Source organism: Mixophyes fleayi, chromosome 9, assembly GCF_038048845.1.
Source record: "Mixophyes fleayi isolate aMixFle1 chromosome 9, aMixFle1.hap1, whole genome shotgun sequence".
NCBI lineage: Eukaryota > Metazoa > Chordata > Amphibia > Anura > Limnodynastidae > Mixophyes > Mixophyes fleayi.
Genome location: NC_134410.1, coordinates 93,872,177 through 93,899,116, shown reverse-complemented (window position 1 = coordinate 93,899,116; position 26,940 = coordinate 93,872,177). Strand labels below are relative to the sequence as shown.

General features: G+C 42.9%; 1 long non-coding RNA gene across 3 annotated transcripts in view; it reads right to left on the bottom strand.

The window, feature by feature from the left end:
- Positions 1 to 26,940, bottom strand: part of LOC142101656 (uncharacterized) — a 43,158-nt gene that overhangs the window by 4,387 nt on the left and 11,831 nt on the right. For all 3 annotated transcript variants that reach the window (XR_012679103.1, XR_012679104.1, XR_012679102.1), the window contains one exon: positions 9,486 to 9,603. This is a non-coding gene — a long non-coding RNA (uncharacterized LOC142101656). The remainder of the gene's footprint in view (positions 1 to 9,485; positions 9,604 to 26,940) is intronic.

Genomic DNA, 26,940 nt, shown 5'->3' with positions numbered 1-26,940 from the left:
CCATGGATTCAGCGGCAAAAGATCTATTGGAGCATTTAGTGGCAAGGAAGGATAAGTAAGAGGCTAACCAAGAGCAACTTTTAAATTTCCTCAATAGTTTATCTACTCGGTTGGATGTTGTCCAGAACACCTTGGTGGCTAGCGGACCACCTGCGCTGGCAGTTGCAGCCCCAGAACCACCGCCCGTAGCGGCAGCTTCTTCCTCGCAGTTACGGATACCTAACCCACCTAAGTTCGATGGGGACCCCAAATATTGTAGAGGATTTTTAAATCAATTCTCCATACAATTTGAGCTGTTGCCAGGGAACTTCCCTTCCGAAAAAACTAAATTGGCCTATGTGATTTTACTATATTCCGGTCAAGCGTTAGCATGGGCTTCCCCTTTATGGGAGAGGAATGATCCCATTCTGTATAACTTCAACACCTTTTTGTCCACTTTCAAGAAGATATTTGACGAGCCAGGAAGGGTATCTAATGCCGCTACCGGCTTATTAAGTCTTCGCCAAGGAAACCAGTCTGTGAGACAGTATGCAGTCCACTTCAGAACAATGGCCTCTGAACTTCGCTGGAATGAGGAGGCTCTAGTGGCTACGTTCTGGCAGGGCCTTTCAGACCGATAAAAAACGAGCTGGTATCTCGGGAACTCCCTACGTCTCTGGATGATATCATCTCCCTCTGTGTCAATTTTGATTTGCGTTTCAAGGAGCGTAGTTCAGAGAAAGAACAATCTCGGTGCAGTATGATTCGCTTGGCCCCCAACTTCCAAACACCTGTTCTTCCTCCCGAAGAACCTATGCAACTGGGGAGGACCCGCCTGTCGGCGAGGAGAGGGAGAGGAGATTTCGGAACAAATTGTGTCTGTATTGTGGAGAAGGTGGCCATCTTCTAAGTTCTTGTCCCAAACGTCCGGGAAACGACAGGGCCTAACGAGTTCGGGAGCTGTATCGTTGGGCCTCTTCTCTCAGTGTCAGTCAGTTCCTTGTAGTAATGATTGCCTTACTATTCCTATTTCCCTTCAGTTAGGACATAATACTTTCCCGCAGTCTGCACTTCTTGACTCCGGAGCCGCAGGAAATATCATCTCAGCCGCAGTAGTCAAACAATTCTCCATTCCCACACAAGCATTGGAACAACCCATCTCACTGCTGGCCATTGATGGGAGAAGAATTCCTGAGGGGTCCATCCTGGTACGCACCATTCCTCTCCTTGTCCAGGTCGGAGCGCTTCATCGGGAAAAGATTTTCTTTCTGGTAATTCAGAAATCTACCAACCCAGTCATCCTAGGACTTCCATGGCTTCGTCTCCATTCTCCCACCCTAGACTGGAAATCAGGTCACATATTGTCCTGGGGACAGTTTTGCTTCTCTCATTGTCTTCAGAAGGTGGTCCCTCCAGACATTCCCAGATGTTCCTAAACATTTCCAGTGTCTCTTCTGCCTGAACTATACCAACCCTTCTCTGACGTTTTTTGTCAACAAGAGGCCACAAGACTCCCTCCTCACAGAATCTGGGATTGTGGCATTGATCTTATAACTGGTAAACCTATTCCCAGGGGCCGTGTTTACCCCCTTTCTCTTCCGGAGTCTAAGGCTATGGAGGAGTACGTCCAAGAAAATCTAAAAAGGGGCTTCATCCGCAAGTCTGCCTCCCCAGCTGGGGCTGGCTTCTTCTTCGTAAAAAAGAAAGATGGGGGTCTCCGCCCTTGCATAGATTACAGAGGCCTGAATGCTATTGCCATTAAAAATCGGTATCCTCTGCCATTGATTTCTGAATTGTTCGACCATATTAAGGGTGCCACCATCTTCTATAAACTAGATCTTAGAGGAGCGTATAACCTCATACGCATTAAGGAGGGGGATGAATGGAAAACAGCGTTCAACACCCGAGACGGCCACTTTGAATACCTGGTCATGCCCTTCGGGTTATGTAATGCCCCGGCTATCTTTCAGGGCTTTATGAATGAGCTCTTTCAAGATCTCCTGTATCAATCTGTAGTCATCTACTTGGACGACATCCTCATCTTTTCTCAAGATCTAGTATCTCATCGCAGTCATGTATTAGAGGTTCTCTCTCGTATTCGAAAAAATCATCTAGTCTGCAAATTAGAGGAATGCACCTTCGAGCAGAGACAAATTCCTTTCCTGGGATATATTATTTCTGGCACCAGACTGCAGATGGATCCCACCAAACTGAAAGCCATACTTGACTGGCCTCAACCTTCAGGTCTTAAGGCTACCCAACGCTTCCTAGGATTTCCCAATTACTATCGTCAGTTCATCAAAGGTTATTCTTCTCTGGTGGCTCTCATCACTGCATTGACCTGTAAATCTACTGATGCTAGCGTATGGTCCACTGAGGCTATCCAAGCCTTCATATCATTAAAGTCTCTCTTCTCATCTGCACCCATTCTGCAACAGCCTGATTGTTCACGTCCTTTTATCCTGGAGGTAGATGCGTCTTCCGTTGGTACTGGAGCCGTACTTTCACAACGGAGCCCTTCCGGCAAACTTCATCCTTGCGGATTCTTTTCCCGTCGCTTGTTACCTGCGGAAAGGAATTATGGGATTGGCGACAAGGAGCTCCTGGCCATCAAGTTGGCTCTCTCCGAATGGAGACATCTACTAGAAGGGGCACGATTTCCAATCACCATATATACCGATCACAAGAATTTACTATACTTATGTACTGCCCGCTGTCTAAACCCTCGACAAGCAAGGTGGTCCTTATTCTTCTCACGTTTTGATTTTAACATCACCTTTCACTCTGGATCCAAGAACATGAAGGCGGATGTCTTATCTCGCTCTTTTGATCCAGCTGATATGGAACCTTTGGAGGACAATAAATTCATTGTAGACCCCTGTCGAGTTTTGGCAACTACACACCTTAACAAGGGTTGCCCTCCGGGCAAAACATTCATCTTGCCACGTCTACGCACTCAACTGCTCAGCTGGGCTCATCGCTCTCTCTTCGCTGGGAATGCCGGCATCCGCAAAACCTGGGACTTGTCCCGAAGTTACTGGTGGCCTTCTTTACTGGAAGATGTGAAGAGATTTGTTTATGCTTGTTCCAAATGTGCTCAACACAAGACCTCTAGGAAAAGACCTTATTGATGTTTGCTCCCATTACCCATTCCTGAATACCCATGGTCACAGATCTCGATGGACTTTATCACAGACCTTCCACCTTCCAAATCCTGTACTGTGGTGCTAGTGGTCACGGATCGCTTCTCTAAAACAGCCCACTTTATTGCTCTTAAAGGTCTTCCATCTTCCTCTTCCTTAGCCGATATTTTTATTAAAGAAATATTTCGCCTCCATGGCTGTACTCAACATATTGTTTCCGATCGTGGATCACAGTTCATATCAAAATTTTGGAGGTCCTTCTGCAGTAAGTCCGGAAATAAGCTTGATTTTACCTCCGCATATCATCCCCAGTCCAATGGGTCTACGGAGAGAACCAACCAAGAATTAGAAATATTCTTAAGAATATTTATCTCAAGTAATCAAGATAACTGGGTGGATCTTCTCCCTTGGGCCGAGTTCGCCCATAACAATCATTTTCATGAGGCCATCTCTAACTCCCCCTTTTTTGTTCTTTATGGCTGCCATCCTAGACTACCCACCTTCTCTCAAATTACACCTTCCGAAGTTCCGGCAGTGGACTCATTGTTTCGTAACTTCTCTTCTATTTGGGAACAATCCAAGAGGAATTTAAAGAGCGCAACCATTCGTTCCAAGAAATCTTATGATAGGAGGAGAGTAAGCCCAAGCTTTTCTATTGGTGACAGGGTATGGCTATCCACTCAAAACATTTGTTTAAAGGTTCCCAGTAAGAAATTTGCTCCCAAGTTCATTGGCCCATTCGCTATTTATGAGGTCATCAATCCGGTAGCTTTCAGATTGAGTCTGCCTCCTTCCTTACGCATTCCAAATGTCTTTCATGTCTCCTTGTTAAAACCAATGGTAACCAACAAATTCTCCTCTCCATCAAGAGTTCCTCCTCCTATTGTGGACCAGGATCAAGTGGAATATGAGATTAAGACTATTCTGGATTCTCACAAAGTTCAAGGTTCCATACAGTTCTTGGTGGATTGGAAGGGTTATGGCTCTGAGGAGCACTCCTGGGTAAAAGCCACTGATCTGCACGCTCCCCGTCTACTCAAACTGTTCCATAAAAAATTTCCCCTAAAACCCTGTTAGGTGTCCAGATTCCATCCTTAAGGGAGGTTGTACTGTCACAAACTTACTTGCTTTCATGCTGCTGATTTTCCTGTCTCTGTGTACAGCAGCACTTCCTGGTTTGGGTGGTCACATGATCGTGGCTGGGAGGCGGCTTTTACTATCCAGACTATATTAAGCTCACCTGGACACTGCAGCCTTGTCAGAGCAACAAGTTACCACTTACCTGTTCCTGGCTCCTGTGCTTCATGGATTGCTGAGTCTTCCAGTCTCCTGTGTCTTCCTGTGTTCTGATCTCTGCTTGTTAGACTATCCTGGCTCTCCAACCCCTGTATACCGATCCCGGCTTTATGGACTCTGAGTTGCCTCCTGATTCTGCCTGCCTCCATTCCTGTGTACCGACCCGGCTTGATTGACTCCGCACCTTCTGCTCCACTCTGCTGCACTACATCTTGGGGCGAACCTGAGGACAGCGACCTGCAACTCCTGGCAGCGAAGCCCACCCCGCCTTGCGGCGGTTCTTGGTGAACACCGGGGAGATCGTTAGACTCCGCACCTCAGGTAAGCCAGCGCTAATCAAGGTTAGTAATAGTAATCCAGTATCTGTTACACTGAGATGGAAGAGTATAACTAAATAGCTAACAAATTAAAAATCCAGAAAACAAAGCATCGCTCAGCAGACTCAGATTTCATACTTCTGTCAAATATCCGGTTGCTCTGTGCTGTTTCTCACTGCAAGTGGCCAGCAGCCCTTTCTAAGGAACAAGGAACACTGATACATAGGTTCTGAGGGCTTCCTCTGTCTGGTCCTCTTTATGTTAGCATACTTTAACCCTGGATGTTGCATGTGAGCCCACATTTTAAGCTTGAGTTTTCAAAGTTCCAGTCTTTGCACCACATTGCAAGGTAGCAACTAGCGGTCCCTGAGTAGCCAGCTCTGATCCATGACTTACAGCATCAGAGGTGCATTGTTAGGACCAGAGAAGCAGATATGCCCCTACATCCAGAAAATTAAAAACTCACTACCTGTCCTATATATCATTAGCTAGCGAAAGGAAAAAATACACAGGGGAAAAAGAGGAGTTGCACTATATATTACCTGGGAACATTTCTATTTTCCTGGCTCCACCTAAATCTAGAAGAGACCAACCCATTTTGATGTAGGATTAAAAAGAAACAGAACGTTAAACTACTTATTATACATTATTCACAACTACATTGTTATCAAACACTTGGAAACTAATGGAATGATTTGAACTTGTATATATTTTACAGTAAATAACATTATAAACTTTATATATATACACAGTATATGTGCCTAATATTCCAGGTATAAGAAAAATGCCTCACCATTAAAAGGAACAAAAGGACAAATGGAAAAATAATGCTTATTTCCATGATTGTTTTATTTGTTTTTTAGAGACTGATGTTATCCTTGAGCAAAACCAGGAATCAACAGCACAATGAAGGATCAAAACATCCATTGACAGCTTTTTAATACTGGGATAAAATATGAGGAAAAACTAGGAATAATAAAGAGGGAAAAATAAAAGGCAGACACCAGTACCTTTGAAATGGTTTAAAACTTACACCTGCAACTGGCATCGGTGGCGAAGTGGTTACATTGGAGTGCTGGGGCCTTGGGTTCGGTTCTTACCCAGGTATTATCTGCATAAAGGGTCTGATTCTGACAGATGTGCATCTGTTTGCGTAGCATATCTTTGCGATTTTTTCACACTGTGCATGCTCAGAAAGTCAATGTAGAACTACGGCTTTTGACACTTGCAACTCCTTACGCATGAATGGGTATTCAAACGTAGGCAATGCGTGTTCAAGCAATTGCATATGGATTCAGACTGGGACTTAGTTGCAGATATAACTGAAAAATGGCTTAATTCGCAGGTGGTCAGTGGCAGATGTAAGTAATTGATAATGGTGGCAAACAGCTGAAATAGCAAACCACTTGTAATTATAGGTGTGCAAATGATCAGACGATTAGGATTTGCAGAGCGTATTGTGGCAAAGATTAAAAAAATAAATTTTTTGTACGCATGGCAGGAAGTTGTTACTGCTGTATTAGCTAGGTTATTCAGATTTAAATGACGCTTCATAGCAATGGCGTTTTGTAATATATAACATAAACGTCTTTTGACGCAAGTTGGGCAGAAATATCTGAGGGGTGTGTCTGCATCTGCTACTCATTCAGACCTGGACACATCTTTAACTCTGAATGCGGCATACATATGCATATACTTCAGTACAAGTTTTCCAATCACAAGTTACGCTGATGCTTGAGTTCCACTCTGAATCGGGCCAAAATGTTTTTGTTCTTCATGAATTCTGTGTGTCCCCCACCCCAAAGACAAAACAGACCTTTCATTACTGCCACAGCTAACAAAAAAAGTTGCTGGAGCAGCCAAGTAATACTGCTGTAATGGTTGACTTACCGCTTCACCAGAATAGTCACTGCAGATATGCTCAGATGTGAGCTTTGGACTTTCAATTTCACAAATAAAAAATCAATTAATAAACATTAACTCATGCATAAAAAATATTTCAGAAAACCTAAAAACAAAATTAAAACCAGAGATATAAAATGATGTTTTATCATTTTTTTATGATTTTCATCTAATATCATCATCCTGAGATTGCAATAACTGCATAGGTATTGTGGTGCTACAGGTATGGTCTCAATATTTGTTACATGGGCTAAAAGTGTTATTAAAGATTGTAACCCTTTTCTTGTATAGGGCGTAGCAAGAGAAAGCTCCTAAATCCAATTGCAGTTTTCTTTTTTGAAGAAGTCCACAGGGAAATTTTTAATAAAGCACTAATAGACTGACACAACTTATTTCTAATGTAGCTATGGCGCAAATGAATGTCTTAAAATATCCTGGTGTGGTCATTTTGTTAACAGCCAATCAGAAGAAGCTAATGTGGGAAAACCAATTTGTCTTACATGATAGAGATATCTTTATCTCTATTAGATTCTAATAATTAGAGATGAGCGGTTCAGATTAAGTAAAATCCAACAGATTAGAGTTTTGGAGTTCTGAGTGAAACAGAGTCATGAATTTGTTTCTCTCGCCAAAATCGGATCTGAAAACGACGAAAAACGTGATTTCCAGGAAAATGTCAGATCTCGCAGGTTTTGGACCAATATCTTCATAAGAGTTCTCCCTCATGTTCTCATCTGCCATTTTAGAAGAGAGAGCGTGTGAAGAGGACGCTAGTTGCAAGGTTGTGCTACGAAAATTGCATGCAGTGACTAGAGTGTTGGGGTGAAAGAGAGAATTTACATAGAAAACAATAGCTGTGATTATTTTATTGCAATTTATACATACTGAAAAAAAAAATACTCACGCGTCCCTCTTCCCTCCTCTCTGCTTGTTTGCACTGATTGTCGGGCATGATGATGTTCAGTGAGGAGCGGCGCAGAGAAGAGAAAGCAAGAAGACAGAAGAGAGGAGATGAAAGAAGCCAATACAAAGGTAAGTAAATGGAACGGAGGCAAGGGGAGGAAAACAAAGGCACTGAGTGATGAAGGAGACGAGGGGGGGGGGGCACTATGGCACAGTGATGAAGGAGAGGGGGGGAAACAGCATGGCACAGTTATGGAGAGGGGGGAGACAGGATGGCACAGTGATGGAGGGGGGGGTAGGATGGCACAGTGATGAAGGAGAGGGGTGGCAGGATGGCACAGTGTGATGGGGGGAGCAGCATGGCACAGTGATGGAGGGGGGTTAGGATGGCACAGTGATGAAGGAGAGGAGGGAGCAGCATGACACAGTGATGAAAATGAGGGGGGGGGCAGGATGGCACAGTGATGAAGGAGAGGGGTGGCAGGATGCCACAGTGTGATGAAGGGGGGCAGCATGGCACAGTGATGGAGAGAAGGGTAGGATGGCATAGTGATCAAGGAGAGGAGGACGCAGCATGACACAGTGATGAAAGAGAGGGGGGTCAGGATGGCACAGTGTGATGAAGGAGAGGGGGCAGGATGAATTATATTTATGTTTACACTTGCATTTATTGTTGTAGAATTAAATCAAATAATTATTTATTTATAAACATTGGTTTGCATTTTAAGGATTGTCAATGTCCTCTACTTGCTGGAATGTTAACCTTGATTCACAGAGATAACTAAACAAAAAAAGACAACTTGTGTCCTATGAAAATGTCCTTGACAATATTTTAGTATAAGATGTTCTTGTATATACTTTTAAAGTATAGTATTTCATTGCTGAGCTGGAATGTATGAGTTTGCATAAATCAACAACATTTTTATCTACAGAATAAAAGTTAGTGAAACAGATATACTGTGTGTAGTCATCTCACAACATAATCACTGTGGCAGATTACTCCATAATAAATACTTATGTCTTCTCTCCACCACTTTTACCTGTCACCCATCATTTTTCTGTACACAGCTTCCTGTTTTCTTTACCAGGGCATCCCTCCCCCCAGATTCTTTCCATACCCCACCAGACCTGTTATCTCCCCTCTATTATTTCCTTGCTTTCTCTTCTTTCTTCCAGCTCTCTTTCTGTTCCCCTCTCAAAAATGTTCCTTTTCACCTTAGGGCTTTGTCTCTCTAACTTTCCCTCACAGCTGGCTTCTGTTTTCTTCCCCCTCTTATTTTTTATTCACTACCTGTTAACCTACCCTAAGCTTTTCCCTTCATCTTTTGTTATTTTATCTTATGAGGCCCTGAAAATAAAAGGGGGGCATTCCTTTCTTATTACTTATTCTTCCTTGGACAATAGCTAAGAGCTACACTGCTCCTTTCTTATGGTCTGACTTCAAAATGATTAGTATGGCTGTACAGGGTAACCGAAGCAGTCACATGTAGCAGCTTACAGAGTAGCAACAGAAAGGGAAGCCAATCAGTTCCTGCAGACATGCACCGGGTAACGAGATCAGGTACACAAAACGGATCTGTTCTCTTCGGCAGGTCTGTATCTGCAAATTTCTGATGATTAGCTTCTTCTCCAAGCTCTGTGTGTTACATACGGCTGCTCAAATTGGCCTGAACTAGCATGCTGATCCCGTGCCATGCAGGCCTTATCTGTCTAAGTTGTCTAAGCTAATCTTATCTAGCTTCCCACATTCACTTCCCCCTAACAGCAAGCAAGCAGAGCTCAGCGTCTCAAAATAAAACAGAGGAGGAGTTATCCTTACATGTACCTCCATGCACTTAACTCACATATGAGGTTCTGGGCCACATGCATGGTTACCACATCTACGTCACTCATCGATGCCCATCTCTAATTGAATGTCATAGTAGATTAGAGGTATTCTACATACGTGCAAAAACAAAGTACACAAAGCACAATGCAGAAAACTGGAAATCCGAGGAGGGCAGCACGCGGAATGGAATTTTTCAGCTCAGTCATTACTTCTTGGAGATTGGATCTGCGTAGTCCTAAAACAGGGAAACATAGAATGGATGTTAATGTTATTAGGCATCCAAACTTTGAGGTTTTTTTATGTTGCCCTAATATGACTAAACAGATTTGTGTGCTAGCACAACAATGTAGTTTTTACTTTTGATCTAAAATTAACTGAAGGTAAAAAAATATCCATTTAGACTGTACATTGGCTATTTCACTCTAAAATGTATGTTACAAGGTGTTCATCAACAGAGTGAAGATTATCTACTAACAAAGTGCAAAGTATATATGTGCAGTAACCCATAACAAGCAGTCATCAATTAACTATGATCAATGTAATGCAGCGATGCATGACCAGTGGACAGCAAGGGGTAGATTTACTAAAGTTTCTGAAAAGGAAAAGTGGAGGTGTTACCCATAGAAACTAATCAGTTTCTAGCTATCATTTTCTAAAATATACTAGAAAAATTATAGCTAGTATCTGATTGCTATGTGGAGGCGAATGTTTTACTACAGAGGGGGGATGTGCTACTACAGAGGTGAGTGTGGGAATGTGTAACTACAGAGGTGAAGGGGGAATGTTTTACCACAGAGATGAGAGGGGGATGTGTTAGTACAGAGATGGGAGTGGAAGGGGGGGTGTTGTGTTACTACAGGGGTAAAGGTGAAAATGTTTTGCTACAGAGGTGAATAGGAAAAATGTGATACTACAAAAGTGAGGGGGGTGTTACAGGAAAGGGAAATGGGTCACTCATCATCAACATTTATTTATATAGCGTCAGCAAATTCTGTGCGCTTTACAAACACAGTAATAAACAATACTGGGTAAAACAGACAAAGAGGTAAGAGGGCCCTGCATCAAGCTTACAATCTATAGGTCAATGGGAGTCGGATACATGAGGTTGAATCTACATACTGTATATTGGTCCAGCTAGTTTTCAAAGGTAAAAAATGATTTGTATGCTTTGTGATCCAGTCACACAGCAATGTTGGTCTGGGGTCAGAGTGTTGTTGTCTTGTGTGAATGGTGTAAAGGGTGGTAATAAGGTAACATAGTGAGGTTAAGAGGGTGGTTGAGGAATATTATAAGCTTGCCTGAAGAGGTGGGTTTTCAGAGAATACTTGAAAGTTTGTAGACCAGAGAAAAGTCTTTTTGTGCAAGGTAGGGAATTCCACAGACTAGGTCCAGTTCAAAAAAAGTCCTGTAAACGGGAATGGGAGGATGCAATGAGAGTGGATGAGAGACGCAGATCTTGTGCAGAACGGAGCTGTCAAGATATTTGAGAAAAGTGAGATGTATGTTAGTGCAGTTTTGTTGATGGCCTTTTATATTAATAGAAGAATTTTATATTGGATTCTGTAAAAAATAGGCAACCAATGTAGAGACTGACAGAGTGACTCAGCAGAGTAAGAACAATTTGCAAGGAAAATCAGTCTGGCCGCTGCGTGCAAAATACGCTCGTAGATCGTAAGGGTTTGAGTCTGTTTAGAGGAAGACCAGTAACAAGGGAATTGCAATAGTTAACGCGGGAGATGATGAGTGCATGAATAAAAGTTTTAGCAGTGTCTTGTGTAAGATATATGCGTACTCTGGAGATGTTTTTTTAGATGTATGTAATATGATTTAAATATAGAGTCTATGTGGGGAACAAAGGATAGTTGAGAGACAAGGATCACAGCGAGCTTGCGGAGTGAGATTTATGGTCATGTTGTCAACAGAAATAGAAATGTCAGGTAGGTAACTTCTGTTGGTGGGTGGGAAAATGATTGTAGTGAATATAGATGATTTACAGCTATAAGGATTAACCAATAACATAATTGTAGGGACTAAAGCCTATTTGTCACGAACAACACTCACCTGAGCCTGCGTGACGTGTGTGTGACAAAGGGTTAACCAAAAACAACCACCTGGTCTGTCTAAAATGATTAAATTCTTCCCTATCTATGCCACACACTAGCTTTGCCGTACCAACTATGCCACCACCAAGGTTTTTTATGAAGAGCTGACACTATTATTTAGGAAGCCTTTGCTTCCCCCTTATAACTAATCTAGCACAATTCACTTTAATCAGAGTTAACAATGATGACAATGTTCTTCCCGGGTTTTCAATTATGTAGCGTTTTGACCAAGCTATCGACCAAGCTATTGCGTGAATTCGTAAGAACACAGAAACTTGAACTTATTAAGTGTAATTTAATATGGAAAATACATCCACAATGGTTAAGATAAAACAGTTAATAAAATGACATACAAATATAATTCAATTGTTTCTTATAAAATAAAAAGGATAAAACACAGAATTGATAACTCACATATATTCAAATTTCTGGAGTTGGGACAAGAAGGAAAATGGGACACTCTTCAATATCAGATTGACTCCCAAAAGTGAACAAAAACTTAGCGTCACAGTGCAGTTTTAAAACCAAGCTGCAGGGCCCACGGCCCCCCTTCCTTTGATGTTAGAACTAAACGGTCTTTGTGAATGACAATTAGAGTTTTATGACTCCTGTTGACAAAAGACCTTTTCTAGTCAGGATTTATTTATCCTGTCCTAACTTTTAACCAGTATGGCATACAAACATGATTTTGCCTCCACACAACATGTTATAAGTTTCCCTTCATCTGCATTCCACACATGCCCCTGGTCAGTATGATATTGGAGAAAATGATATATTTTCAGCATAAATTTTTCATTCTACTATAACCCTGTTTGTGCAGTCAGCATGTCTGGGTTTCCCAGATGGTTGTTAGATTTCACTGTCCTGAAAGAGATATTTTCCAAGGCTTCCACTTTTGCGACCTGCCATAAATGAAACATGGTGCTACAATGGATCTAGGCTCTTATCTACCACCACCCTCTGGATAGTTTAACATAATCAAACACATCAATTTAAACAGCTCCTCTGAACCATGTCACACTATTTCTAAGAATTAATTCACAAACACATATCTCCAGATTTATATGCCTAAAAATGATCTTGCACATGACACTAATCATAACTGCATTGCAAATACTGTGTATAAGATGAATCGATTTATAATTTATTTTTTCTCTGAAAGTTAAATGCAAATGACTTCAAAGCAGAGCCCTACCCTCAAATGGCCTGTGTTTATTCCGTGGCTCTGCACACCCCTGTGTTACTAGATAACATTTGTTACCTTTAGGGAAGTGAACAGCTTCAAAGACCTCATCGGATAAACTATATTCTGGCCCCCATATTCATAAATGGTACGATGAAGGGCAGCCCCTACATCAAATAAAGCTGTCTGTCAGGCAGAGAAGGTGAGGAAATCAGTATCAACTCAGCTGATACAATAGACCTATGCTGTTTGGTATCTATACATTTGTAAATTTATATTGGATTTATTATTAATAAAATTGGGTCTGTATGATACTCCACAGGAAAGTTAGGTCACATGTTAGAATTGTATATTAAAGCAGGCAAGATGCAAAATTGTGGTTGTTAACCGTGTCACAGGCCCCCTCTGGAGATCGCAACCCCCTGGAGGTTGGGAAAGGTGTAATAGTTCATTTAAAAAGATGAGACCATTTACAAGAAATTGTCAGTCTTTTGGGAAATCAATCATCATTGATAAGCTGTCCATTAATTCACAAACACAAATTTGCAGATTTATATGCCTAAAAATTAGCTTGCAAATAACACCTCCCCGTTCTGGCAGGGAAATTGTTACCTACATGATGATTGTTCCCTGCTCACCTAACCCAATGCTTTTGTTGTGACAGTCTGTTTGTGTTACCATGATGCCCTCTTTCCTGTGTTGCATAGCAGAGATATGGGGCTGAGACTGAGGTCTGCCTGTTGAGGGGGATGAATTGGGGTATGGTTCCTAACTGGCATTTTACCCATAGATTCCTGGATTTCCCACACACCCTGTGTTCCCTCCTGAAAGCTCCCTGAGGCCACATTGTTATCCAGCATTGCAACAGTGGTCTCTGTAAATTCGGGGGCAACACACAATATACCATCTCAGTGTCCTGTCTCCCAATCCGTCTGATTCTTGTCCCTTTGACACAATACCTGTTTTAGACTTTCCTTTGTAGGAACAGGGTTAAGCCTGGAGGTAATCTCCCGCAATAATCTCGTCTCTATCCCTAGCTGGGTCTCTTCTTGGGGTCTAAGTGTGAAAGCAACTTCCTTTCCCCTAGACTCAGGTATTGAGGAACCCACTAATTTTGGTGCAGAGGGGTACATACTAGCCCTTAGTACTACCTGCCTGTTAAGCTGCTCCTCCACATTCTGCCTCACTATTCCTTCTCCCTATTTCTCAGTATACAAAGGTTGAAGTTGAGCCCCATTTGCCTGTGATCCTCTCGCATCTCTTTACCAGAACCTATAGAGAACTAGCTAAGCTACCCACCTTCTCCCTCTTAAGCTCCGGTAAGTGGGACCCCCTTTATCCACTACAGTGTTGGACAATGCTGGTTCCAGCATAGATGGATAAAACATTTTCCTCTGCCCTTCCTACCAGTCACACGTTGCCCTTGCTTCAGTACACATTACTTGTGGACACACTTGGTTAATTCTGAACACATCCGACTCAATAATAGCCATAGCTGGCACAGATTGAATATGTATTTTACCCAAATCAGTATCATGTGCAGCATTGATAACACTATTGCCTGCTTCCCTTATCTTAGGACAGGGAGTCTGTAAATAGACAGGGTTAGATTTCAAAAGAACGCAATTTACCATATTGTAATCAGACACATCTATCATTGCAGGAGCAGGAGGAACTGGGGTTAGAGAAACTGATTCAGGGTCAGTGTTGCCTTCTGGCAGCCCCCTTCCCCCCCTCATGCAATGACTCTAGGAAATTGTCACCTTCTGCTGCAAGCTTGTGAACACTGACACTTCAGACAGTTTACCCAGGTCAGGTACAATTGAGCATACATTTTCCTTGTCACATCCTAGATTACAAACTTCAGATACAACTGACAAAAACATTTTCCCTGTCACATCCTGGTACCTGGAAAAAACATGGTTAATTTCAGTGTCCACAACGTCACTACTAGCGACATAATGAGATAACATCCTGCCTAAATCGGTTCCAAGCAAAACATTGGTAGGAATATGGTCTGATATCCCTAATTCCCTTAGACCTCTTCCAGCACTCCGTCCAGATAGACCTTGGACATAGGCACAGTAAGGTGAATTCCACCCACCCCTTTCACTATAATACATTTTCCTGGAATGAAGTTCTCTAACCCTTCCAGTTCTGAACGCACAAAAGTAACATCCGCACCAGTGTCTCTTAAACCCAGTTACCTTGTCACCCACATTGACTGTTTGCAGGTTGTGCTTCCTGCACCCTTGTGGTCCAACAACACACAGGACAGCTGGAGAAGTTTGCATGGAAGGTACCCTCCCCCCCTAAGGAGGGTAAAGTGTTCTTCTTTTCTGGACAGACGATACGGATGTGCCCTACCTGATTGCACACAAAACATTGGCGGGTGTCTCCCAAAACAGGCTTTGCCCCAACCCTCCCAAAAGATGAAGAAACAGTGGATGATGGCGTTCCGGGAGGTGGGGTTAATCCCCCTGGCTGTTCCCCTTTCCAGGCAAACTACCCTGGTGCAAAAGTCCCTCTTTTAGCTGCAGGTGCCCAGGTGACAGTATACTTGTCAGCCAGTCTAGCTGCTTCCACAGATAATTCAGGGTCCCGATCCATTACCTATTCCTTCACATCAGCTATTATTATTATTATTATCGTTTATTTGTTAGGCGCCACAAGATTTCCGCATCACCGTACACAGTACAAACAGTAGACAATACAGGGAGAGACAGTGCAGAACAATAAACAAAAAGTACCAATACTTCAGAAACTCAGGCATGCTAACGCAGTAGAGGCAGAGCAAAAAAACAGGAGTGGAGACAAAAGGGAAGAGGGCCCTACTCATATGAGCTTACATCCTAAAGGGGGGAAAACAAACAGGCACAAGGGGAGGCAGTTGAAGTATGGGGGAGAAAAGGGGGGCTGGGAGGAGAGAGGGGAGAACGAGCAGAGGAGATGAGGGGTTTAGGTGGAAGGTTGGAATGCTTTGAGGAACAGGTGAGTTTTGAGTGCTTGTTTGAAGGAGCACAGGTTAGGAGAGACGGATGGAGTGAGGGCGGTCGTTCCAGTGAAGGGGGGCTGCACGGGAGATGTCTTGGATTCTAGAGTGAGAAGTGGTGATGAGAGTGGAGGAGAGGCGGCGGTCATTGGCCGAGCGCAGGGAGCGGGCAGGAGTGTGAATGGAGAGGAGGTTAGAGATATAAGGGGCAGTAGCCTGGGAGAGAGCCTTGTAAGTGGTGGTAAGGAGTTTAAAAAGGATTCTGTAGGGGAAGGGGAGCCAGTGTAAGGCAAGACAGAGAGGGGAGGCGGAGGAGGAGCGTCGTAAGAGGAAGATGAGTCTTGCGGCCGCATTGAATATAGAGCGGAGGGGGGCGAAGTGGGAGTGGGGGAGGCCAGTAAAGGGGTTGCAGTAATCAAAGCGGGAGATGAAGAGAGCATGGATGATAGTTTTGGTGGCATCTTGAGAGAAGGGGCGGATGTTGCGAAGTTGGAAACGACAGGTTTGGGCGAGGGATTGAATGTGGGGGGCAAAAGAGAGAGAGGAGTCAATGGTGACACCCAGGCAGCGGAGTTGGGTAAAAGAGGAGATGGTGGAGTTGTTAACAACGATAGAGAGGTCATGGTGGGATGGGAGTCTGGATGGGGGAATGACAATGAGTTCAGTTTTAGAGATGTTAATTTTAAGAAAGTGCGAGGACATCCAGGAGGAGATGGCTGAGAGGCAGTCAGAGACACGAGAGAGGAGGGAGGGGGAAAGATCAGGGAAAGAGATGTAGAGTTGAATGTCATCAGCATAGAGGTGATACTGAAGACAGAAGGAGATGAGAGCACCAAGGGAGGAAGTATAGAGTGAGAAGAGTAGAGGACCGAGAACAGAGCCCTGAGGGACTCCTACAGGGAGAGGGGAGGGGGTGGAGGAAGTGCCAGACGTGGATACAGAGAAGGAGCGGTTAGCAAGGTATGAGGTGAAACAGGAATGGACAGAACCAGAGAGGCCGAAAGAGAGAAGAGTTTGCAGCAGGAGGGGGTGGTCAATGGTGTCAAAGGCCGCAGAGAGGTCAAGGAGGATGAGTAGGGAGAAGTGACCCTTGGATTTGGCTGATAGGATATCGTTAGTAACTTTGGCCAGGACCGTTTCGGTGGAGTGGAGGGGGCAATAGCCAGATTGGAGAGAGTTGAGGAGGGAGTTGTCAGAGAGGTGTCTGATGAGGCAGCTGCAGATGATCCGCTCAAGTAATATGGAGACATAGGTGAGAAGAGATAGGGCGATAATTCGCAAGAGAGGTGGGGTCAAGATGGGGTTTCTTGAGGAAAGAGATAAGAGCGTGTTTGAATGAGGAGGGAACTACGCCAGAGGAGAGTGATAGGTTGAAAAGGTGTGCGAAGTAAGAACAGGCAGTAGGAGACAGAGAGTGAAGGATGTGAGAGGGGATGGGCTCAAGAGGACAGGTAGAGGGTGGAGAGGAAAGAATAAGAGAGCAAACTTCCTCACCTGATGTAGGGTTGAAGGAGCACCAGACCTGGTTAATGGAGGGCGGTGAAGCGATAAGTGTGGCTGGAGAGGGGTGGGAGGAGGAGATGTTCTGTCTGATGGCCTCAATTTTAGAAGAGAAAAAGGTGGCAAAGTCAGAAGCGGAGAGGGAAGATGGGACAGGGGGAGGGGGGGAGAGAGAGGAGGGAGTTGAAGGTAGCAAAGAGGCGGCGGGGATTGGAGGACTGAGACGAGATAAGGGACTTCATTTCTCACTTAGCTAGGCACAAAAAGAGAAATTGCTCTTGGATCATTAAATCTTTCAGAGCATCTAAGGTGGTGATCTTTAACCCTCAAATGCACTGTTTGAAAGAAGCAGACAGCTGGGCCACAAGTCCTGAATAAGTGTCAGAAGTACTGCATTTTTAATCTCGGAATTTCTGTCAGTGCGCCTCCGGAGGGATATTAAAATGCTGTAACAAGGCACTTTTTATTGCCTCATAATCTCCGTCCATCTCAGGTGGGAGATCTGCAAAGGCCTCTAAGGCTTTCCCTCGCAAGCCAGGGGTTACATACTGTGCCCACTGATCTTTGGACAATCCGTACTGTTGGCACGTTTATTCAAATCCTCTCAAAAAAACATCCAAATCTCCATCTTTTTCCAATACAGGGACATTCTCTGGACAGGGTCTGCTGATACCAGCCTCTCTGGCTTCTGGCTGGCGTTGGAGCTTGGGAAGCTCCAGCTGGGGTCTCCTCTCTCCCTCTCGCTCGGCAGCTTCTCTTTCTGCCTGGCGCTCCGCTGCCTCCACAACAGCGCGCCTCTCCAGACGGTCAGCAGCTTCCTTCTACTGGTACTGCTGTATAAGCTGCATTTTGGTTGTAATGTCCGCTGGGCCTAAAAACTTTAGGGCAGTTTCCAAATAGACGTCCATAGCAGTGTCCACACATGAACTATTAGAATCATCCGAAATTAACAGTCCACCGTTTGGAGCAATATCCACAGTCAGGTCCGCTTCTGAATCCTGGCTGTGCCCTTCCTGGGACACATCTACGACTTGATGCTGATCTCTCTGCACGAGAGCTTCAATCAATTGCGCCTTGAATTTGCCACTAGTGGGAATTCTTCCATCCTCACATTGTGAAATCAGCGCCTCCTTTTTAAACTTCGCTTTGATGCCTGTCCAGCGTCAGAGCAACTTGTATGCATCCTGACTCCTGGTTAGTGCTGTGCCCATTGTGCTGTGCCTATTTCCTCTGATTATCCGTGTTCCAGTTTCTGCCTGTCTGACCATCCTGGCTCTCCTGCTCCTGTGTACTGTACCTGGCTTCACGATTACTCTTGTGTATATTAGTTCCTGCTCTTGGTGATTATCGTGTACCAGACCTGGCTTGCTCTGACTACGTTATTTCCTGCTGATTTTGCTCCTCCAACAGACTGTGTACCAGACCCTGGCTTGCCCTGACTACATTATTATCTGCTGATTCTGCTCTCCATCACATTGTGTACCAGATCCCGGAGTGTGTTCTTGTGTCCGTGAACTCTTACCTACTACCCTGTGTTCCTTCTTACCTACATCCCTCAGAATCCTTTTATCATTTCTACGGCAGTGCTACCTCTAGAGGTCAACCTGTGGACCGCAACCTGCAAGCCCTCAGCAGCTAAGTCCATCCCGCCTTGCGGCGGTTCTTGGTGAATACCAGGGGGTTTGTTAGATTCCGCACCACTGGCCTGCCAGCTCAAATCTAGTGTAGCACAACGATCCCATCAATCCGTTACACATGTGAAGTATGAATAGTCGCTGGAGCCACTTGATCAAGGGCTGCTGCTAGGGTTTTGTGAAAATTAGGTACTGCAATATCATGGGAGGAGAATGTAGAGATTGAGGAGAGACGGTGTTGGCAGAGAGGTGGAAAACTGTTGATGATTAATAGAGTTAAGATTTCTGCGGGTATGAGGAGGCCTGGTAGAGTTTGACAGCAGAGAAGTTAAAGTACTGGGAGAGAGCATGTAACTGATGATCCAAGAGGGGGAAAGGCGTGTTAAGGGAAATCAGAAACTGAGCATAGTCTAGAGAAAACAAGATCAAGGCAATGGCCATCCTGATGAGTAGAGCATTCAATCCAATGGAAGAGGTTGAGGGAGGAAGCTACGGAGAATAGTTTGGAAGCAGCATTGCAACATGGATTACCAATGTGGATGTTGAAATCACGAATTATGATGGTGGGAAAGTCAGAAGAAAGAAGTGGGTGCGCTCCAGGGGGGTGAAAGACCACAGCAACACAGAGAATGGACTAAAAATCTAAATAGCATGTACATCAAAAGATGTGAACGTGAGTGATGGGACATTTGGTAGCACTGTGATTGTGCACTGTGGGGAGAAAAGCAGTCCAAACCCACCTCATTGTCTGCCTCCAGGTCTGGAGGCGTGGGTGAAAAGGAGACCACTATGTGAAAGGGCTGCTGGTGAGACAGTGTCTGATTGTGTAAGCCATGTTTCAATTATTGACAGAAGGTTGAGGTTGGTTGAGAGGAAGAGGTTGTGTATGGAGGCAAGTTTGTCACAAACAATGTATATTCGAAAGGGCACATTTAAAGGACTTTGGAATAGAAGGGAAACAGGTGATGCATTTGAGGTTTGCTGGATTTTGGTAGTGTTCTGCTATATGTGTAGTGGAGGAATGTGGAGGACCTGGATTAGGACATATATCACCTGCTAATAGAAGCAGAGAGAAAGTTATCTAAGAGGATTGTAAAGTGTGTGACCTTTCATTTTCTGGTGAAAAGAAGGAGGCCGTTCCAGTTAGTGAAAATAAATAGGGCAAAGGTTCATGAGTGTTAACTTGGGTTAAGTGGAGTAATGAAGGGGCAATGTGGACAAATGTTTGTGTTGCAGGAAAGGTGAAGGAGTGATACAGTCCTAAAGATAGTGCCATGAGTAAAGGTAGTAAAAGAAATGTGTTAAACATTGATATTTAAGAGTAAAAGGCACATAGTTAAGGGAGTTAAAAGAAATACCTATTTACAGTGTTCCGTATAGACAGAGAAGTAGAGCAGAGTTAGGCTGTAGCAGATGTCGCTTATTCCTAGACTGATTCAGATGTTGTCCAATGTTTGTTCAACTGTGTTGTTTAACTGTGCATTTTCAAACACTTTGTGAGAGAACCCCACTTAGTGTAAGAAACCCCGAACACGTCACACCCGAAACACTTCCCCCTAGACTGAATGTTGAGATATAGTGAGGCTGAATTCTGAATGCACTACATCTGTGCTAATTGGTCAACTGATCAGAGGGAAGAGAAAAAACAAAAAAACAAAACTACATGTAATATTAGGCTAGAGGAGGCCAGTCACTCTCTATTTAATGTGACCCCACTCATTACATGGGATGGCCACACACTCTCTGGTGCACCACCATGACACAGAGATGAATACAATTTTTTCTTTTCAAGAAACAAAACTGTTACTGTGGTCCCTGAGTACTATCCCCATGCAGCCCTCATACTATCTCTCCATGTGGCCCCCAGGTCAAAAAAGGTTGGGCTAATCTAGTGCAAGTTAGCTAATGGAAGCAAATTCTTAATTATCATGCATTTTGTACACATAGCTCTCATCTGTTGGTCACAGGAATACAGCAGTCAATAGGCGTCAGGCAGAATCTTGAAAGCAGAATAAAGCTTTATTGCTCTTAAAGGGACCTTAGAAGGATCATTTGACACCAGTTAGAGGTACTGGTGTTCATAGAAAAGTACTGACGTATAAGATGGAATACAAGTACAGCTCTATTTATACATTTTCTGACACACATTAGCAGAGGGTAGTCCAGCCACCTGCCCATGCCTGGCAGTACCAAGTCTGAGATATCATATAAGGCCTCAATCATCAAGGAATGTAAATGCCAATACGTGTCATATTTTGTGTAAAATCACACTGTGCATGCCCAGAATCAGACCATACGTCAGTGAAAGCAGTAATGCTCAATTCATCTTCAAGCTGTTAGGAACCCCTCCAGTCAGCACGTCAAAACCCAGAGTCTGCTCCGAAGTCTGGTGTTCGCTGGAGCCCCTAGTGGTGGGGACAGACTTGGCTGCAGACGAACGGAGGGTCGTGTAATGTGCACTGACTGGGGAGAACCCAGGGTAGCGTAGTAGTACACGGCAGTGTGAGATCCAAGCAAAGGTCAAGGGCCGTCAGCAGGCAGCGATAACAGATAACGAGCTGAGGTCAGGGGTCACAGGCAATACAACGAGGTCCAGAAACAAGCCAGGGGTCATGCACAGGAAATCCAACTAGAATACAGCACAGGAGCAGGGAAACAGGAACAGGAGCCTAGCTACACAGGAAGCTATAACTGGCAATCAGGCTCTGTCCTCACTGCCTTAAATAGCAAGGAGAGCCAATAGAATTGCGTGCTAAGAGACTCCTCCCTACTACCTAAAACCAACAGAATCCTATCAAAAAGGTGCCAAGAGAACTTCCTACTAACAGACTCTAACACAGAGTCAATACCAAAACATAATCCAGTATATTACCTTTGTCTGCTTGCATGCGCCCGATCGCTGGCCGGGCGCTGCAGTAGTGGTGATACAGCGTCCCGGTTGTTGCCCAGGCAACCGGAACGTAGTAGGCGGAAGTGACGTCCTGGTCGTCATGGAGACGGCCGGGACGCCTGGCGCTAGCGGAAGTGAGTCGCGGCGGCCCTTCAGGGAGCCGCGGCTCGTAACACAAGCGAAAAGGACCTTTACTACACCCTACAATTTCATGGGCAGAATGGGGAGGGGAATGGGTGTATGCATCTAGTCAATGTACAGTAAGGGCGTGCCAAGCTCAAGTGCAGGCAGCAGCTTCTGATGCAAGCTTTGGACATCTCAAAAGAATGTGTCTTTCTGTTGTATCAGGTGTAAGTGCCGAGTGATAGTGATGATGGCTGCGTATGCAAGCTAGAACATGTATTTGCAATCAGGAACAACTGTAAAAATACATTCATATCATCTTAATAAATGTATTTTATGGAAAAATAAATAAATAAATAGTTCTTTCTAATGTTTTGACATTAATGACTATGGGCCTGATTCATTACTGATCTTATCTGCCGTTTTTTGCAGATAATACGAAAACTGTCTCTGTGCATGCACTGAAAAGGGAGATAAAAAGGAAAATCAGTTGTGTAAATTAAGAATTTCTTAAGATGAAAATCCTTCTTAACTGCACTTAAGAAGCTTTCCGACCACTTAAGAAAAAAGGCAGGGGAATGGGCGGAGATTGGGCGGAGATCGTACTGACTTAAGAAGAGCAGGTGTTTACCTCTGGAACCGATAGATAAGAAGAAATGCTTAACGTTTTTCTTAACTTCTTGCCTAAACTTAAGGAAGCTCAGGGTCATGTTTAAGTCCAAAAAAGGTATAGTAGCAGCGCTGAATAACAACACTAAAGAGTAAAAAAAGCATCATTCTTTTAAAACATTCACAACTAAATATGCACAACATACATCTTACCATCTTCACTCTGATAGCTTTTTTTTGTTTTTAATTTATATTAATGTTAAACATTAAACAATGTAATTTTTTTAAACAACCATGGTGGATGCACAGTTGTAATAAATTGCAATGTTAAGTGGTTGATATGCAATATCTAATAGTTAGCCTATACCTTGTTTGATCATTTTTTTAAAAAGGTTAATAATACGCTAGTATAAATAAAAAGCATTAAAGTTTAATTTGTTAAAACTATATAGATAAAATTTGCGAACATAAACCATGCATACTCTTCCATAACAGACACTTAGGAAACCCACACAAACATGGGCAGGATATTTAAACTCCACAGAGATAAGGCCGTGACTGAGGATTCGAACTCATGACCCCATTGTTGGAAGGTGGATTGTCTAACCACTAAACCAATGCGCAGATGGAAACAATATGTGCATGATGTAGACTATAACGAAAAGCTCAACAATACACCATTGCATACAAGTCAAGTGTTACTGGCAGGCTAAAGTGTTACTGTGAAAAATGAATAATTACACACACCAGCAGCGCCAAATAAGCCACCACACTAAACTGTTATAAAAACAATGTTTGCTTTAAAAACCCATAATTAAAAAAAATTATGCACAACATACACCTGCATACACTTCTCTCATAACAGAATATGGTATAATAGGTGCTAGGGCGCATGAAGATGTATAATGGCAGGTATGTTACAGATAAATAAACTTAAATGTGATAGGTATCACTGTGACATCATAAATAAAAATTCTGGACAGAATAACATACAGAATTATGACATGTATAAGTAGCAATGTATTGAAATGCTGGTAATACAGCAGGATGTGGGCTGCGAGTAGTGAATTAAAGCAGTTCAAGTCAAAATAGTCACATAAAAATGCAAAGTGCAGATATGCAATTTATATCTATGCAAAAGTAGGTCCGTCCAGTGGATGATGTAAAGTATGTGAAGATAATTCAGAATGGTTCAATAATGTATAGTTCCATACATAGACTGTTGAAGTCAAACTTGTCCAGATGTTGTTGTGGGAAATATTCCCAATAACTCACGTTTTTGAAAAGATGTTGCTTGTAGAGTAGTGATGTTCCTCTCCTATAGTCCTTTCCTCCCCGAATGCGGGTGGTGCTGCTCGCTCATGGATCCCGTTGCAGATGTCTACTTTCCAAGGATGCGCATGCGCAGTCTGACCTCGGTCTTTGCCGGCTGGTGATGAAGCCGTGTTGTGGTTGCAGCATGCGTGTATGCGGGCAATGTTTGAATGATTGTGACAGCTCCTTGTGTTGAGTGTGAAATACTGCCAAAGTTGGTGTTGAAAGTTGAAAAATATAACATTAATCCAACCACTTTTGCCCCTCAAAATAGTATGGGATTCCTCAGGGATATGTGCACACAAACTGACTGCTTGTCCTTGCCAGTGTTTATGTAGACTGATCACTGGTTCCAGGTGTAAGTAGTACATTACTAACCAGTGACCTGCAGAGTCTGTTGGGTCCTAAGAAGACTCAGTTTACACAGCTAATTACCAGTCTTATAGTATTTGAACAAGGTTGTTAGTTGAACAGAATACTTGTTCATTCACATACTAAAATAGCAGGAAGTCTTTAACTATTGAGACAACCAATAGTTATATTCATTGACATATTATTAAAAGCTTGCAATTCATATACAATGCAGTTAGTTTGGAGGGTTCTTAATTGATATATACTGAGAGTTGATTAATCTGCTGTGTAAAATGTATCCACGATATATTAAGAGGTAGGTTAGTGCTCCACAGGTAGGTATTAGTATATGGGCACTGAGCCTTGTGTTATAGATTGCCTGATTGATTTTGATTGTATTTGAATTATTACATGATGTCTAATATTAGATGTTCAGAAAAAAGCCAAGGTCAAAGTCCATATTGAGGCCTCTAGGGGTCAGTGTAAATCCAACTGGCTTCTTCTTTTGAGATCTGCCCAATAAAATCTCCCCCTCTCCAGGGCTTGTGGACTTGGCAAATCCATAGGAATTTAAGGGTGGATGGGTTATGGTCATGAAATTTTGCAAAATGGTCAGACACACTGAGTCTCCAATTGGTTTTTGATGTTCCGCAAATGTTCTGCGATCCTCACATGTAATTTATAGTGCAACCCACATACTGGTGACCACATGGGCATTTTAGTAGATAGACAGCACCAGTAGTGTCACTTATTATCTTTCCTCTTATCGATCTTATAGGACTCTCCTGTGATGTTGGAGTGAAAGGTGGTTACTGATTTACTTCTCTCATAACAAACTTTTTTTTATTAATTTCAATAATTATGCAATCAAATATTTTTGCCCTAAATTCATTGTAGATACAGTTTTAATAATTTGCTATGTAAATTCATTGATGTATAATATAATAATAATAATAATAGTTGAACATAAAATTGTTTGTCATTTTCTGCCTTCTGCTTTTTTTGCAACTTAGGTGTTGTTTGCTTTTAGCTGTGGATATTTTCTAGTTGTTTGGATTTACTTTATTTGGAACAGCTGCTTGTCTCTGTTATAGCGCCACACAAATTTCAACATGCAATATAGGCATATTCCACAAAATTGGTCAGGAATCAAACTCATGACCCCATTGATGAAAAGTGGATTGTCTAACCACTAAGGCAATGTGCAGATCGAGCATTACATACATTATATAGATTTGAATGACAAGCACCATGTTTGAAAGTCCTATTAGGTTAAATAAAAATAAATGTGGATTGCGAATTCAATAGCTAATAATTTGCAATTATAAATATACATGCATGATACAATACTCTATAGACAGAGCCAACACCAAAACATAAACTAGCGTACTCTTCTATAAGTAACACATTGGAGTAAACCCACAGAAACATGGGGATATACAAAGTCCACACAGATACAGGCATGACTCTGGATTCAAACTCATGACTCTACTGTTGGCAGCTGGTTTGTCTAACCACTAAGGCATACTTCAGATGGAAACAAACATACAACACAGGCAACCTAAAGTGTTAATGAGCATAATTAAATGAGCAATTGCACACACTTTCTTAATTAGACATGAAGGATCATATATTTTTTTTCAAACATTTAAAATAAGAATGTCTATGCAAATGCATCTTAGAATAAATTTCAATCAGAAATAAATGCAAGCATATTTTAATCAGTATAAAATTAAACAACAGATATCCGTAAACAGCGTTGCATAGACCCAGCATCAGATCTCGTCACCTGATACCACAGTGGGCCATACACCTGTTTATTACAATCCACTATAAAAGACTGTTTCATGCACACTTGAAGTTGGTTAGGAGTATATAGTGGAGCTGTCATGCTTCTTTGCAGAAATACAGCTAAAGAGCCAGGAATATGATGAAACACATGGGGCCTGATTCATTAGTGATCTTGGGCCTGATTCATTAAGGATCTTAACTTAAGAAACTTCTTATTTAAATCTCCTGGACAAAACCATGTTACAATGCAAAGGGTGTTTTTTCATGTAGCACACAAATACTTGCTAGCTTATTTGTACACCGAAATTTAAAGTTGATATTTGTGTGCTACATGAAAAAACAGTCAGTTTTAACTTATGTGCAAAACAGAATACTAATTTGCCCCCCTTGCATTGTAACATGGTTTTGTCCAGGAGACTTAAATAAGAAGTTTCTTAAGTTAAGATCCTTAATGAATCAGGCCCCTTATCTTGTGCCAGTGGCGGATCCAGGTAGGGGGGGGCGATCGGGGCAATCACCCCCCCTAGCAGGGGCTTGCAGCCCCTGGCAGCCTTATATGTCGGAAAGGGGGCGGGGCCTAACCCCCCCCCCCCCCCTAAATCGCCCCGGGTATAGCAATTTCCTAGATCCGCCCCTGTCTTGTGCAAAATTTAAGATGCTTATTTTAAGAAGAATCAGGGAGATAAGAGTGAAGTTAAGATGGATTTTCATCTTAACTTAAGAAATTCTTACGCAGTGGATTTTGATTCTTGATTCTTATATAAAACAAACAATAAAGTCCAAAGGGAGCTGCCAGGCAAAGCAGCATGCAATGGAAGGGGCTTGTAGGCAGATCCTGACAGTACCCCCCCCCCCCCACCCCTTAGGGCGAATTCAGACGTCCGATTACCAAAAATGTCTAAATTCATTGATATCATAGTCCACAATGGGGGGACCGGCAGAAAAGTCCTCGTCCATGGGTGGGAAGGTGAAGGAAGTCATGCCAGAGCGAAGTTGAAGCACTGCAGAACCTCCTCTATTCTCACGTCTTCCCCTTTTAGGGGATTTTCTCGGAATAGGAGCCTGAGTCAACTGGGAGGAGCA